The sequence below is a fragment of the Lissotriton vulgaris genome, chromosome 1_1, assembly GCF_964263255.1.
Source record: "Lissotriton vulgaris chromosome 1_1, aLisVul1.2, whole genome shotgun sequence".
Classification (NCBI taxonomy): domain Eukaryota; kingdom Metazoa; phylum Chordata; class Amphibia; order Caudata; family Salamandridae; genus Lissotriton; species Lissotriton vulgaris.
In genome coordinates, this window is record NC_141685.1 from 6,081,151 (window position 1) to 6,091,219 (window position 10,069).

Sequence of the window (10,069 nt, forward strand, 5' to 3'; positions counted from 1 at the left end):
CGGATGGACGGACGGACGGACGGACGACGGACGGACGGACGGATGGACGGGTAGATGGATGGGTGGATGGGTGGATGTGCGGGTGGATTGAAGGGTAGATGAATGGATGGGTGGGTGGGTGTAATGAGGATGAATAGATGAATAGGTGGGTGGATGGATAGGTTGGTGGGTGGATGTGTGGGTGGATTGAAGGGTAGATGGATGGGTGGGTGGGTGGAAAGAGAGAGAGAGATTGCACAAGAAGCTGCAGAGAGCATTTTGTCAGGGTCGCTGCTGGTTCCCAGTTCCGCCCGGAAAGCAAGGACCGCGCGGAGCCACAGAGACTTATTTAAATCACTATCACTGGAGCGGGGGGGAAGGGAGGGGCAACTCTCTGTTGCTGCAGGGTCCTGCTGCCCTGCGCTGTACACCACATCCAGAGCTTAATTTGCAAAAGAATGAGAGCCGGGCCAGAAGTTGTGCTTAGAAGTACACAGCCGGCGCTATTGAATGTCGGAGGCTGAAAACCAAGGCGGCACAGTCTTGATTCCACCTCGTGGCTCTTTAATCCACCCCCAGACACTCTTGGCTCCTTTATCTCACTTTTGATTCCACCTCATGGCTCTTTAATCCACCCCAGACACTCTTGGCTCCTTTATCTCACTCTTGATTCCACCTCGTGGCTCTTTAATCCACCCCAGACACTCTCGGCTCCTTTATCTCACTCTTGATTCCACCTTGTAGCTCTTTAATCCACCCCCAGACACTCTCAGCTCCTTTATCTCATCTTGATTCCACCTCGTGGCTCTTTAATCCACCCCCAGACACTCTCGGCTCCTTTATCTCACTCTTGATTCCACCTCGTGGCTCTTTAATCCACCCCCAGACACTCTCGGCTCCTTTATCTCACTCTTGATTCCACCTCGTGGCTCTTTAATCCACCCCAGACACTCTCGGCTCCTTTATCTCACTCTTGATTCCACCTCGTGGCTCTTTAATCCACCCCCAGACACTCTCAGCTCCTTTATCTCATCTTGATTCCACCTCGTGGCTCTTTAATCCACCCCCAGACACTCTCGGCTCCTTTATCTCACTCTTGATTCCACCTCGTGGCTCTTTAATCCACCCCCAGACACTCTCGGCTCCTTTATCTCACTCTTGATTCCACCTCGTGGCTCTTTAATCCACCCCAGACACTCTCTGCTCCTTTATCTCACTCTTGATTCCACCTCATGGCTCTTTAATCCACCCCCAGACACTCTCAGCTCCTTTATCTCATCTTGATTCCACCTCGTGGCTCTTTAATCCACCCCAGACACTCTCGGCTCCTTTGCCTCACTCTTGTAGCCTCCTTCTTTCTCCCTTTGTCACTTTTCTTCATCTTTTTCTTCCTCTTTCTTCCCCCTCGTGTGTTTCTCATTCTTTGTTATGGGTTCTCATGACTACTGGAAGTGTTACTGAGAGAGGTAAAGGCTCTGTGACAAGATAGCCTGGCATATGATGTCCACTATTCTAGTGGCACCTTGCACCGGTCTAAACGACCCTTATTGATGGTGGTTGTAAAGTCAACCTTATAGACAAGCTATCCTAGTGGTAGCATGGACCAGCAGTCTTAGGCTAAACTCCAAAGAGCATGTAAAGCTGTTTGTTTCACTAATTATAATCCCTTGAATACCAAATGAAAGGACACCACACAAGGTATATATCAAATATATATGTATTTATTTCTAACACAAGCCCTCTGTACTCTTTATGAGGTCAGAGGTAAAAGTACATTACAAGTTCCTCAATTAGCATACTATAAGTTTCACAAATACAGTTCTGCCTTAGAGGCCTCACAAACCATATACTAAGTAAATGGTATAAGAACCACTTCAGGAATGGTGAATAGGCCTAGGGCCTAGGGAATCGCTGGGGCTACACTGAACAACCAAAGGTTAGGAAGTAGGAGACCCACGGGAGACGCGTGCAGTGTCTAAACACAGTCGAGAGTTACCATTGACTTATAAAGGAGAACGAAGAAGTTACAAAGTTACTGATAAAGGACTCTTACGGATGGACTACGGTAAAACCCCTTTAGACTAGGACACTTCGAGAGCCAACACCCACGGGAGCACCAAACTGCTTGAGTTACCACACTCAGGGAAGCCGGGTGCATAGGTGTCTTTTCGTGGCGGGTATCGTCAATGTTTCTTATGGAGATCTGCAAAGAAGTGCTGCAGGCCACCAGAGGAAAAGTGTCCGAGTGGATCCAAGGGTGGATCGGAGATGAGAAGAACCTGAAAGCAGAGGGGACAGAGTCTGGGTCACTAGCCAGTGACCAGGAAGGAACCAGGCGATATCGAGTTGATTCAGGTGAAGAGGTGAAGCTTGTCTCTGCAGCCACGAGGACCAGGAGGCGTTGACGATGACCAGGAGCTGGATTCGAGCTGTCCCACAAAGGATCTAGGTGACTGCGGTGTCGGTATATGGACTGGACCCAACAAGCCTTGGTAACCGCATCCCAGGAAGTGAAGGTTGGCTTCAGATCAGATCAGCAAGGCCTGGGGGAGGTTTTCTTTGGAGGGAAGCTGTAGCAAGCCTGGAGCGACCAGGAATGCAGTCTAGTTTCAAAAGTTCATCTTCAGAGGGCTCACTAGCCAACAGGCTAGCAATCGAGAAGACACGTTGAGCTGAAATACAGGAGCAGGCCCCACGCGGTACTCGTGGAGTGTGGAGGGCTGAGCATGGGTGCAAATGGCACTCGGGTCTGGGGCTTCTCAAACCCCAATGCACAACTTTGAGGGTGCCTCGGGAGTTGCACTGTTAGCAAAATGCAGGATGTCCAGGGTGTCCGGTCCCACAACTCTCTGTAATCCACGGGTCTCAGCTTTGCTGTGGATGTGGATCGGAGCAGGTGAAGTCTGGAACTCCAGTTCCTGAGTAGCTGAGTCTTCGGGTTCCGGCAGGAGCGTCGACAAAGCAAACCGGAAAATTACTGGTGGTGCCTGTTTGCACAGGGTGGTCACTCCTTGACCACAAGGGGGATGTCTTCAGTCTTCTAGTCGTTATAGAACGTCGAAGGTCCAAGAGTTTGTATCAGGATTAATCTGAAGTCTCTAGACTCAGCTCCTATCTTTATACTGATTTTAGGGGAAGGATTACCTGCCAGGTCCCTCCTTTGGGTGGACCCTGAGAAGGGGGTGGTTACACCCCTTCCCCTTTGTCCAGTTTTGCGCCAGAGCAGGGCTGGAGTACCCCAGCAACTGGTTTGAACCGGGCTATGCATGGAGCACATTGGTGCCCCAGGCAGTGTCTGGAAAAGCATCTTTCCATTCAACCCACCCTGCCCATATACACCACAGGCTGTCTGGGGAGGTGCTAGCCCCTCCCTCGACAGGAAACCTATTGTCCAGGCCTCCCTTGCTGGAGTTTCCCCCAGCTGCAGGGGGTCAGATTTGTGTCTGTAGCAGCAGCATCCATTTTGTGATGCTGAGGCTCTGTTTAACTTTAACAGGGTAAAGCAGTAACTACATGTCTTCTCCCTCTAGAAGGGTGGATTGCTACCCCCGCCGCCAGGACTGGTGTGGGGGTAGTATTCCAAAGTGTTTGACACCTTACACAACATGTTTTGATAAAGCGAAACCAAAGTTAGCATTAACCGCGAGGATTATAATGCACTTAAAAGTATATGGTATGGCTATATCATAGAACAGCTATAAGGAGATGGTTCTGAAAGCTGCAGAAGGGCTCAGCTCATGCTAGAGCACCCCCTCACATAAAACCAAGCCCTCTGCCTTCAGGGTTGTCAAGGCGTGTCATAGGAGTGACTTATAGGTATATATGTGCCTATATATAAGGGTAGATATAGGTATACTATATCTAAGTAAGGGGTGATTACACCACCATACCCAAGCTGAGTGATCAGCCTGTGGTGTCAGTTTGGATGGACAGCCAGGGGTGGCATAATACATGCTGCAGTCCCTGGTAGGCTTTGGATGCACCTATGCCCTGGGTACCTATGGTGCACTATACAGGGGCTCACACAGGTGACCCAATTCCCAATTAGCTATGTACCTAAAGTACATGGTATCAATATAGAGAGAGAACAGCTGGGCTGTGGGTTTGATTAGCAGGCCCACAGCCACACTAAAGTCGAAAAACCAGAGTATCACAGCAAAAAGTGGGGGTGACCATAGGAAGGAGGCCCTACTCTCCCCCAAATGCAGGGACATTAAACTAACCTTGACCAGTTGAGTCTTCATTTTCTAAGTGGAAATATTTGGAGAGTCCATCTGCATTGCCATGGTCAGTCCCTGGTCTGTGCTCCACTGTAAAGTCCATCCCCTGTAGGGAAATGGACCACCTAAGTAGTTTGGGGTTTTCACCCTTCATCTGATTTAGCCATAAGAGGGGCTTATGGTCCATCTGAATTCTGAAGTGAGTGCCAAACAAGTATGGCCTCAGCTTCTTCAGGGCCCAAACCACAGCAAAGGCCTCCCTCTCAATGGCTGACCAATGTTTCTCTCTAGGGGTCAGCCTTCTGCTAATGAAAGCAATGGGCTGGTCTTGACCATCTGCATTGAGTTGTGAAAGCACAGCTCCCACCCCCAACTCAGAAGCATCTGTTTGGACAATGAACTCTTTGGAGTAGTCTGGACTCTTGAGAATAGGTGCAGAGCACATTGCCTTCTTCAGGTCTTCAAATGCCTTTTGACAGCTAACTGTCCACTGAACCTTCTTTGGCATCTTCTTGGATGTCAGATCATTCAATGGTGTCACAATGGACCCATAGTTCTTTATAAATTTCCTGTAATACCCAGTCAGGCCCAAGAAAACTCTGACCTGAGTCTGGGTATTTGGAGGAGCCCAGTCTTGTATGGCCTGGATTTTGCTCTCCAGTCGTTGAACCTGACCCCCACCTACTAGGTGGCCCAGGTACACAACCTTGCTCTGCCCTATCTGGCACTTGAGAGCCTTGATCGTCAGGCCTGCCTTTTGCAGGGCCTCCAGAACTTTCTTCAGGTGGGTCAGGTGATCCTCCCAGGTGGAGCTGAAGACAGCAATATCATCTAGATATGCTGCACAAAAGTCATCCAACCCAGTGAGGACTTGATTCACCAACCTTTGGAAGGTGGCAGGTGCATTCTTCAAACCAAAGGGCATTACCACAAACTGATAATGTCCACTAGGGGTAGAGAATGCTGTTTTGGCCTTGAACTCCTCAGCTAACTTGATTTGCCAATATCTAGCTGTCAGATCAAATGTGCTCAGAAACTTGGCAGAAGCCAATCTATCAATGAGCTCATCTGCCCTTGGAATAGGATGAGCATCTGTCCTAGTGACAGCATTGAGACCTCTATAGTCCACACAGAACCTCATTTCTCTCTTTCCATCTTTGGTATGTGGTTTTGGCACAAGGACTACTGGGCTGGCCCAGGGGCTCTCTGGTGGCTCAATTACTCCAAGCTCAAGCATTTTCTGCACCTCAGCCTTTATACAATCCCTGACATGGTCAGGTTGCCTGTAGATTTTACACTTCACACGCAGACTGTCACCAGTGTCCCCCTCATGGGTGCACCAGTTAGTTTGACTGGGTGTGAGTGAAAACATGTGTCTGAAAGAATGTAGAACTTGTCTGCAGTCTTGTTGCTGCTTGTCAGTGAGGCTGCCATCTAAGGCCACACCATCAACTGAACCATCATCAGGGTTATGGGATAACAAGTCTGGGAGAGGGTCACTCTCTTCCTCTTGCTCCCCATCTGTAGCTATGAGCAAGCCCATGTCTGCCCTGTCCACAAATGCTTTCAATCTGTTTACATGGAGCACCCTGTGAGGGCTCCTAGGGGTGCCAAGGTCCACCAAGTAGGTGACCTCTCCCTTTTTCTCAATAATGGTGTGGGGTCCAGACCATTTGTTTTGGAGAGCTGCTGGGGCCACTGGCTCCAACACCCACAGCTTCTGTCCTGGCTGGTACTTAGTCAGCACAGCCTTTTGGTCATGCCAAGCTTTTTGGAGTTCTTGGCTAGCCTTACGGTTTTTGGATGCTTTCGCCATGTATTCAGCCATCCTGGAGCGGAGACCAAGTACATAGTCCACTATGTCAAGTTTAGGCTTTTTGAGAGGTAACTCCCATCCTCCCTTCACAAGACACAAGGGACCCCTTACAGGATGCCCAAACAAAAGTTCAAAAGGGTTGTAGCCAACCCCCTTTTGTGGGACCTCTCTGTAAGCAAAGAGAAGGCAGGGTAAAAGGATGTCCCATCTTCGCCTAAGCTTTTCAGGTAACCCTTTAATCATTCCTTTTATGGTCTTGCTGAATCTTTCAACAAGCCCATTGCACTGTGGATGGTAGGGTGTAGTGAATTTGTAGTTAACAGCACACTCCTTCCACATTGCTTTTAGATATCCAGACATGAAGTTTGTACCTCTGTCTGAAAGTACCTCCTTTGGAAAGCCCACTCTGGAGAAAACTCCAAGTAGGGCCCTGGCCACAACAGGAGCTGTTGTGGTCCTCAGGGGAATTGCCTATGGATACCTGGTGTCATGATCCACTACCACCAGTATAAATCTGTTCCCAGATGCTGTTTGGGGGTCCATTGGTCCAACAATGTCTATTCCCACTCTTTCAAAGGGTACCCCCACCACAGGTAGTAGTATAAGGGGGGCCTTTGTGGTGCCACCTGATTTGCCACTGGCTTGGCAGGTGACACAGGAGCGACAAAACTCCTTGGTATCTTCTGACATGTGAGGCCAGTGAAAGTGAGGGACAAGCCTGTCCCAAGTTTTGTTCTGGCCTAAGTGTCCTGCTAAAGGAAAATCATGTGCCAAGGTTAGAAGAAAGCCCCTAAATTGCAGAGGTATGACCAACCTCCTGGCAGCACCAGGCTTGGGGTCTCTAGCCTCTGAATAAAGGAGCCCATCATCCCAATACACTCTATGGGTACCTTGAGCATTCCCAGTAGCCTCAGCAGCAGCCTGCTGTCTGAGGGGTTCAAGAGAAGGGCAAGTAAATACAGCCTACCCCAGATCTGCCCTTGAGGGTCCCCCTGTCCCCAGAAACTCAACCTGATCAGGTTCAAGCTCTTCAGGGACAGTCTCCTCTTGGATCACAGAATCAGCCTCCTGTGGGGTCTGATCCTCAACCTGGGGCAAGTGGGAAGGCACTGCCTTAACCCTCTTGCTCTCTCTCCGGGGTTGTGCTTGGTCTATAGTTCCAAGATCCAGCACAGGTTCAGGTAAGCACTTTTTGGCCTGTGACCTGGTCACAGCAATGACATGTGCTGAAATACCTAGCATCTCTGAATGAGTCTTGTACTCCACTTCTGACCTCAGTGACTCCTCTAGAACATTGCCCAAAAGACAGTCAACTGGAAGGTCTGCACTTACCACAACTCTCTTGAGGCAATTTACCCCTCCCCAGGAGAAGTTAACAACTGCCACACTATGGGGAGTAGTGGCATTGCTAGCATTGGTCACCAGGTAATTATCACCCAGTAGAAATTGTCCAGGGTCCACAAAGTTAGGTGTCACCATAGTGACACTGGCACATGTGTCCCTGTAGGCCTGAGCCACTTTACCATTAATCAAAGGCGTCTGCCTGTACTTGCCCAGAGTACTGGGACTCATAGTAGGGGACAAATCCATGTCCCCATCACAGATCAAGACTGCCTGAGTAGGAACTCTGACTAGGCCAGACTCCATCTCAGTACCCATGGTTAAACCCACTATAGCTTTAGTTTGGGGGCTGCCACTGCTGACTGTACTAGGGGGTGCAGTTGCCTTAGGGGCTGCAATGGCAGGGGCTGCACCTTTCTTAGTGCACTCACTAAACCAGTGAGAAACTGACTTACAGTAATTGCACCAAGGTTTCTTTAGGCCATCATTCTTCTTCTTCTTTCCATTTTGGGACCCCCTCTTTAGTACTATTTTGGGGGCCTGAAGAAGACTTCTGGTCTTTTTTTCCGATCTCCACCCTTCTGGTCTGCCTTCTTCTGATCACCACCTTGGTTCTGGGGCTTTGGCTTAACCCTGGTTCTGACCCATTTGTCTGCCTTCTTTCCCAATTCTTGCGGAGAGGTCAGATCTGAGTCAATAAGGTATTGATGCAACAACTGGTTCTGGCAATTATTAAGGATCTGTTCTCTCATTATTAGACTGTACAATCCTGTATAGTCTGTAACTTTACTTCCCAGCAACCAACCTTCCAAAGCCTTAGTGGCACAATCAACAAAGTCAGTCCAGTCCTGAGTCTGAGTCTTTTGGGTATCTCTGAACAACAACCTGTATTGCTCAGTGGTTAAGCCAAACCCATCAATCAGAGCACTCTTCAGTACAGAGTACTTTTTACCATCCTCAAGTCTAACAGTGATGAGCTTGTCTCTCCCTTTTTATGAAAATGAGAGCCACAAGATTGCTGCCCACTGTTCTTGAGGAACCTGCTGTACCATGCAGGCTCTCTCAAGAGCAGTTATCCATTTGTGGATGTCATCCCCATCTCTGTAGGGGGGCACAAACTTACTCAGGTTTCTATTATTATGTTATGTTCTGTTAAGTGTTTTTTAAAGCGTGCAGCTTCCCCAGCAAAGAGGTGTCCCAGCGCTGGCAAATCTAAATGGTACAAGATCCAATGAGAGCTAGCCAGACAAAATCCAGAAGACTATGTTGAAGAGAAAAGGAGGGTTTTAATTACTTTCCTAAAAACTAGCACGTCCTCCATTCCACGGATATGGGCCGGCAAGGAGTTCCATAGCTTAGCTGCCATGAACCGAAACGACCGACCCCCAATACGGCAGAGTTTAATCCGTGGTACAGTCACCAGGTGTTGTCCTAGCGAGCGCAGGTTATGATGAGGAACATATGGGGTCAGAAGGGTACATAGAAGTTCGGTGCTCCCAGATTTAAAGATCTTAAACACCAGACTAAGAGCTTTGAACTGAATCCGGGCATAAATCGGAAGCCAATGTAACCCTTTGATCGTAGCTCTGACCGAGCATCGGCGGGGAAGTCCAGCAAAATCCTAGCTGCCGAATTTTGGACTCGTTGGAGTTGTTGAATCTCGCCTTTATTGGCCCCCAAGAATAGCACACTAGCATAGTCCAAGCGAGATAAAATAGTGGGTTCGACAATGAGCTGTCGTACTGCTGGTTCAAAAAACTTCAGGAGAGGATTGAGGCCTCTTAGCAAGCCCATACATGTGGCAGCCACTCGCTTAGTGCGGGTCTGAAAGCTAAGCGAGGAGTCCATCCAAACTCCCAAGTTCTTAACCGAGGTCTTAGGCATTGGCATAGTCCCTAAAGATGCCGGCCACCAATGCTCATTCCAAAGGGCGGTGTTTTTGCCCACCAGTAGGCCCTCAGTTTTGCTCGCATTAAGCTGAAGACTATTATCTGCCATCCACTGGGCCACTGCTGCCATCCCGTCTCTGAACCTAGTGGCCGATGTAGATGGCCCTTCAGCTAGGATGATCACAAGCTGGGTATCAACAGCATATGATACCATCGTTAGGTCCCTGTTCTTTGCCACAGCCGACAATGGCTGGACATAAGGATTGAACAGAGACGGGCCTAATGCAGAACCTTGAGGAACCCTTGGCCTATAGAATGGGATTGGGAAAGAAACGGCGGGGCCGATACCCGGAAAGATCTATCCCTCAGAAAAGACCTGAACCATTCCAAGGCGGTTCCGGTAATCCCTATTGCCTCAAGGCGATGTAAAAGAATGTCATGCGATACCGTATCAAAGGCAGCGCTGAGATCCAGCAGGATCAGCGCTGCACTCTGACCGGCATCTAAGATCGCCCGCAGATGTTCAGACGTGGCTAGCAGGGCAGATTCGGTACTATGGCCTGGTCTAAAGCCATTTTGGGATGGGTCCAGAATATTATGAAGGCTCATGTATTGAGATAGAACATTATTTACAAGGGCCTTGGCAATTCTCGCCACCCACGGGAGGAGAGAAATAGGTCTAAAATTCTCCAGTTTTAAAGGGTCCAACGTGGGTTTCTTAATGATAGGAGAGACTCAGGCCTGCTTCCAGGTCTCTGGAACAATAGCCATAGAAAAGGGCTGGTTGAGTATCTCACCAAGCGGCTGCTGGAAGAGCGTAAATG